Here is a 6831-nt window from a genome sequence, read left to right on the forward strand (position 1 = left end):
ATTCTCCTCCCAATTTAGCTAATATTATCTTCAAATCTCCATAAAGCAAGAATCGATTAATCTAAATAAAATGCAAAAGAAAGCAAAAGTAAAAGCTAAAATTGGGTTGCCTCCAAAAAAATATTATGTTTTAAGTCTTCAACCGGACTGAACCTGAGATACAGAATTAATTAGAATAAATAGGCTCATAGAGAACCATGGCCTCCATCTCAATTTCAGTAGCAATTTCAAGAATGATTTCAATCGTTGTCCATTTACTTTAAAAGTAGTACCATTGCTTGAATTTTTGATCTCTACAATCCCATGAAAGAAAACTTCTTTTACTATATAGGGTTCTATCTATCTAGATCTATGTTTTTTAGAAAATAAATGTAGTCTAGAGTTATATAAAAGAATTTTTTGATCAGGTGTAAAAGTTTTTCTTAGAATTGCTTTATCATGAAATACTTTAGTTCATTCTATGTATATCTTATCATTTTCATATAACTCATTCCTGATTTCTTCTAGTTATTTATTTGTAGCTTCCTTTGATGTCTAGCCTCGTCTAGGTCCATGTTCAATTATTTTATGGCCCACATAGCCTTATGTTCTAGTTCAACTGACAAGTGACATGCTTTACTAAACACAATCTTGTAAGGTGACATTCCTAGAATGGTCTTGAAAGCTGTGCGATAAGCCCAAAGTGCATCGATTAGCTTCAACGACCAATCTTTTCTATTGGTATTAACAGTCTTTTTCAAGATTTATTTGATTTGATGATTTAAAACTTCTACTTGCCCACTGATTTGCGGATGATAGGGTGTGGCCAATTTGTGATTGATGTTATATTTTTTCATCAAGGACTCAAAGGATCGATTGCAAAAATATATTTCCTGACACTTATAATGGCTCTAGGAATATCAAAATGAGAGAAGATATTTTTCTTAAGAAATTTGATAATAATTTTGCTATTATTTGATCGACATAGTATAGCTTCTATCCATTTGGACACATAGTCAATTGCCACTAGAATGTACTCATTTCCAAAGGAGTTTGAAAATGGTCCCATAAAATCAATTTCCCACACATCAAAAGTCTCAACAATTAGGATCAGATTTAATGGCATCATGTCTCTTTTTATGATTCATCCTACTTGTTGACATCTAGAACAACTTTTACAATACTCATGTGTGTCCTTAAAAAAGATGGGCCAATAGAATCCACATTGGAGAACCTTTGCAACAATCTTCTTCGATCTAAAGTAGCCACCACAGGCTTGGTCATGACAAAAGGATAAGATGCTTTTAACCTCATGGTCTGGTACACACCTTTTAATAATTTGGTCAGAATATTGCTTCAACAAATATGGATCATCCCAAATAAAATACTTTACTTGGGCAAAGAATTTGTGCTTGTCTTGAGTAGTCTAGTGAGAAGGAATCCTATCCGTGGCTAAATAATTGACAATATCAGCATACCATGATTCTATAGTCACAGCCATGAGTTGTTCATTAGGAAAAGACTCTTCTATTATTGGTTCATTAAAGGATACATCTATCAATCGGGACAGATGATCAGCTACTACATTTTCAGTTCTTTTCTTGTCCCTGATTTTTAAGTCAAATTCCTGAATAAGTAAAATCCATCAGATTAGGTGTGCCTTGGCATCTTTCTTTGTTAAGAGATATCTAATGGTTGAGTGATCAATATATATAATGACATGTGAACCAATCAAATAGGATCTAAACTTTTCTGAAGCAAAGATAATAGCCAAGAACTCTTTTTCTGTTGTGAAATAATTAAGCTGTGCATTATTAAGGGTTCTACTGGCATAGTAAATAACTCATGACAGCTTATCGATTCTCTGTCTTAAAATAGCTCCGATGGCTTGATCTAATGCATCACACATAAGTTCGAAGGGTTGAGTCCAGTCAGGTGGGTGAATGATGGGTGCAGATGTCAGTATCTTTTTAAGACATTCAAATGATTCGTGGCACTCAGAAGTGAAATCAAATTTGATATCTTTAGCTAAAAGATTAGTCAGTGGCCAGGTTATCTTGCTAAAATTCTTGATAAACCTCCTATAAAAACCAGCATGTCCTAAAAATGAGTGGATTTCCTTGATTGATCTAGGTGGTGAAAAATTTGCAATCAAATCTACTTTAGTTTTGTCTACTTCAATACCTTTCTTTGAGATAACATGACCAAGCACTATGCCTTCTTTGACCATGAATTAGCATTTTTTCTAATTAAGCACTAAGTGTTTATCCTTATACCTTTCTAAGACTAGTCTTAAGTGATGTAGGCACTCGGAGAAGGTGGAGCCAAAGATAGAAAAGTCATCTATAAAGATTTCTAAAAATTTCTCGATCATATCAAAAAAGATACTGACCATGCACCTTTGAAAAGTAGATGGGGCATTACATAAGCCAAAGGGCATCTTTCTATAGGCAAAGGTTCCAAATGGACAGGTAAACATGGTCTTCTCTTGGTCCTCTGGTGCTATAAGAATTTGATTGTAGCCGGAGTATCCATCCAGGAAACAATAGAACTCATGTTCAGCTAACCTCTCCAACATCTGGTCAATAAAAGATAATAAGAAGTGATCTTTTCTTGTGGCCGCATCAGTTTTCTATAATCAATATAGACTCTCCATCTAGTTTAAACTCTAGTTGGCATAAGTTTATTAGTTTCATTTTGGATCACTGTAATCCTAAACTTTTTAGGGACCACTTGGATTGGACTAACCCATGAACTATCTGAAATAGGATAGATAATTTTATTATCTAATAACTTGAGAATCTCTTTCTTCACTACCTCTTTCATAACTGGGTTAAGCCTCCTTTGGGGGTCTCTAATTAGCTTGGCTTCCTCTCCTAAGTGAATTTGATGTTGGACAATTAAGGGCTAATTCCCTTAATATCAGCCATGGTCCATACAATAGCTTCTTTATTCTCTCCGAGGATAGCTAAAAGTTTCTCCTCCTGGGTTGGATCTAGGTCTGATGCTATGATTACAGGCAGAGTTTCAGATGGACCTAGATACGCATATTTGAGGCATTCAGAGAGTATTTTGAGTTCCAGTTTTGGTGCTTCCTTAATCGATGATTTGGATTTTGGTTCAGCCAATCTAACAAGTGGTTCTATAGGTGGTAGCCATTGTAGATGAACTCTCTGGTCATAGGATGTGGACAGTTTATAAGCAATTTCAGATTCTAAGTCTGACCAGAGATTACAGTTAAAATCTTCTTCCCCTAGATTAATAGGCTCATAAATCTCATCTTGGATCAGGTTTACATTGACTAATTGGTCTTTTTTATTTTCAAGATTAAAAATATTAAGATCAATGGACATATTTCCAAATGAGAGCTTCATGAGTCCATTGCGACAGTGATCAAGACGTTGGTGGTTGCTAAAAATGGTCTACCTAAGATAACTGGGATGTGATCTTTTGGGTTTGACACTGGTTCAATTTCTAAGATCACAAAATCCACAAGGTAAATAAAATCACTAACCTTGATTAGCACATCCTCCACAACTCTCTTAGGGAATCTCACTGATCGGTCTATCAATTGCAATATAATTTTTGCAGGCTTTAATTCTCCTATCTCCAATTTTTCATAGACTGAATAAGGTAAGATATTCACACTAGCCTCTAAGTCTAACAAGGCCCTATCAATAATGGTTTTTTCAATGACACATGAGATTGTAGGAGATCCTATATCTTTGTACTTGACTGGCATGTGGCTTGAAAGATATGAGCTCACACTAGCTGCCAAGAAGGCTTTCTTGGAAACATTAATGGTCTTCTTCTTTGTGCATAGATCTTTGAGGAACTTAACGTAAGTAAAAATTTGTTGGATCATATCTAGCAGAGAAATATTTACTTTTACTTATTTGAATATCTCTAAAATTTGATCTATGTGGGCTGATTGTCTGTTGGACCTAAGTCTATTTAAAAAAGAAGCTATAGGATTGGTGGTTGATGTCTTAACTTACTTGAACCTAATGATGGATTCTATAATTGGCTTGGATGGCTCATCAACCTCTGTTGATTCAGGCTCGTCAGACTTGGTCTGATCAGTCTGTGATTCAGTCGGTTGGTCTTCTTGGTTCTCAGTTATACCTACCTGATTGTCAACTTATCTCTCAGACCTTAAGGTGTGAATTGTATTTACTTGGTTGAATCGACCTTCAGGTTGAGATGTTGATCAATTTAAGCTCTTGGGTTAGGTTCAGGTTGGCTTGGCCATTTTTCTTTTTCTCTTTCACTGATGGTGGTAGCCAACTGACTTAATTACATTTCTAGACGGGCAATGGCTTGGGTGTTTGAATTTACAAGTTGGCCCGTAGATTGTATGAAATTGTTTGTATTTTTTGTCAAGGCTTCAAGACTTTTCTCTAGTGAATTATGTTTTTGATCATTAAATTGTATACTATCAGAAGTATTTTTATTAAAATCTCTAACCCTTTTTCTAGTGCATTAAGCCTTTGATCATTATTGAAGCCTTGTGAATAATTTGATGGTTGAGTGGGCCTTTGATTAGATTGATTAAGGATAGGTCCACTGGGATTTGACCCTTGTGACCAAAAAAAGTTAGGGTGATTCCTCCATCTTGGATTACACGTTGGTGCATAAGGATCATTTGTAGATTTGTAGTAGGCAGTATTAACCTGTGCTACTTCGTTTCCAGTTGGGTTCATCAAAAAGGGACATTCTTCCATGATATGGTCTGTAGCATTACATACATTGCAAGTAGATGTTGAAACTTGGTTCACTTGGATGTGTTCCTTGAGTTCTAAGGCCTCGAACCTACGTAATATAGTATCTATTTTGGCCTCTGTAGCTAGGGATGTGGATACTTGGTGCATAGCACTTCTTGTAGGTTCCCTAGTTGCTTCCCACCGTAGGCTCTTTTCTACTAGGTCCTCTAAGAATTGTCAGGCTTCATTGGTTTCTTTATGCATAAACTGGCCCTGACACATAGACTCTAGCAAGGTTCTAGAGTTTGGGTCTAGTCCCTTATAAAAGATTTGGCATAGTCTCCAAGTCTCAATTCCATGGTGTGGGCATTGGTTTAAAAGATTCTTGAAACGATCAAAATACTTCCAGAAAGACTCACCCCTAAATTGATAAAATTGATTAATTTTATTTCTTAACTTAGCTGTTTTATGATGTGGAAAAAATTTTCTCAAGAAAGTTTTGACAAATCCATCCCAAGTTGTGATCTAGTTGTTGGACAGACTATATAATCATTTCTTAGCACTATCCTTGAGAGCAAAATTAATCAGCCTAAGTTTAATAGCATCATCTGACATTTTGTGTATTCTCATGGTGTCACATACTTCCTCAAATTCTCTAATAAAAATATATGCATCTTTATTACTAATGAATTTAGAAAGCATGTTAATGATTTGAGGTTTAATTTCAAAAGTTGTTGCATTGGTTTGGAAAAATTTGATACAAGATGGTTGGGCTGACCCAACAGGATAGCAAAGATCTTTTAGGACCTAAGGTTCATTGACTTCACTCATTGTGGACTCAGAATTTTCTTGCATTAAGGTAGGGTTTGAATCAATTCTCACTAATCGACTAGATTTCCTTATCCAAGTTGCAATCTTGTGAGATTTTTAATGATTTTTTTTTTTTGATTAGAAGAGAGAAGAGAAAGGAGAGATAGATGAGAAGAGAATTCTAAAGATGAGAGCTTAAGGAGTCCTAAATCGAGAGATGATAGAGAAGAATGTTTTAATTAGGGTTAATGATTGTAGGTTAGTAATCAAGTTATATAGACAATCCTAGCTAAGGGTAACCCTAAATCTAGACATCTCCAACTGTCAAGGTTGCCTTTGAGCATTCCAGGTAAAAGACTAGCCACTCAACTGGCCAGCTAAGTATAAGGTTGGTGGAGGTCCCCCCCACTGTTTTTCTTAGACACCAACTGAGTTGGTCAGATAAGCAAACAGAACTAATAAAATAACCACTTTCTTTACGACGTAGTCCCTGAACCACTTTTTAGACACCAATTAAACTGACTAATCCTAATCCAGTCTAACTCTTTGGATCCATTATCCTATTGAGCTTGAGAGTCCTTAGGGGCCAATGTCTAATTAATTTTAAGTTAAGATTTAGGTCAATACAATATACAGGATGGTGGTTTGTAGGCCAAGAAAGGGTGATGAAATTTTTACCTTATCTTGTTTAAGGTTTGTGCCCTTAAGATGTTTTATGGACTTATGTAATGCAAAAAAAAAAGATGGCCAAATTTGGTAGTTAGTCAAGAGTAAATTGATTTATTTCATTTTTTAGGTTTTGTAATTAAGTATCTAATTTTCTAAGTAGATTATGAGGTGTTAATGTAGAGATTTTTTTTTTGAAAGAAAATAAGTTTGACTAACTAAGTAAATTAGAAAGCAAATAAAAAGAAACTAAGAATAAGACTAAAAAAAATAAAAAAAAATAATCATATCTAGATCTCCAGTAATGGCATCAAAATTTGATTGCTGTCGTAAGCAGTCAAGAATAAAAATCAACTCAAACTATATAGAGAGGATGAGTCAGGATCATTTTCATAGAAATTTAGAGTGATTATCTTTTTTTTTAAGAAAAAAATAAAAGAGAATTGATTGTAGAAGGATTAAAAAGAAATAGAATAGTAAGAATTAAATTAAAAGTGTAAATTAATTTATGAAAAAAAATAATTCAGAGAAATAACTCAAAAATTTCAAATCCACCATACAAATTAGATTTATTTTTTTTTCTTATGTTACAATATTAATTCTTATGATTAAGGTATTAGTATAGCTTATCTCTAAGGGATACGGACTGTCTCAGTAGATTACAGCTCATCTT

General features: G+C 34.4%; 1 non-coding gene across 1 annotated transcript; it reads left to right on the top strand.

Annotated features, from left to right (window-relative positions):
- The first annotated feature begins 5034 nt into the window (after nucleotides 1-5034).
- LOC114913347 (small nucleolar RNA R71) lies at nucleotides 5035-5141 on the top strand. The gene has a single exon (XR_003799357.2). It is a non-coding gene; the product is annotated as a small nucleolar RNA R71 (small nucleolar RNA).
- The last annotated feature ends 1690 nt before the right edge of the window (nucleotides 5142-6831 follow it).

Source organism: Elaeis guineensis, chromosome 1 (genome assembly GCF_000442705.2).
Source record: "Elaeis guineensis isolate ETL-2024a chromosome 1, EG11, whole genome shotgun sequence".
NCBI lineage: Eukaryota > Viridiplantae > Streptophyta > Magnoliopsida > Arecales > Arecaceae > Elaeis > Elaeis guineensis.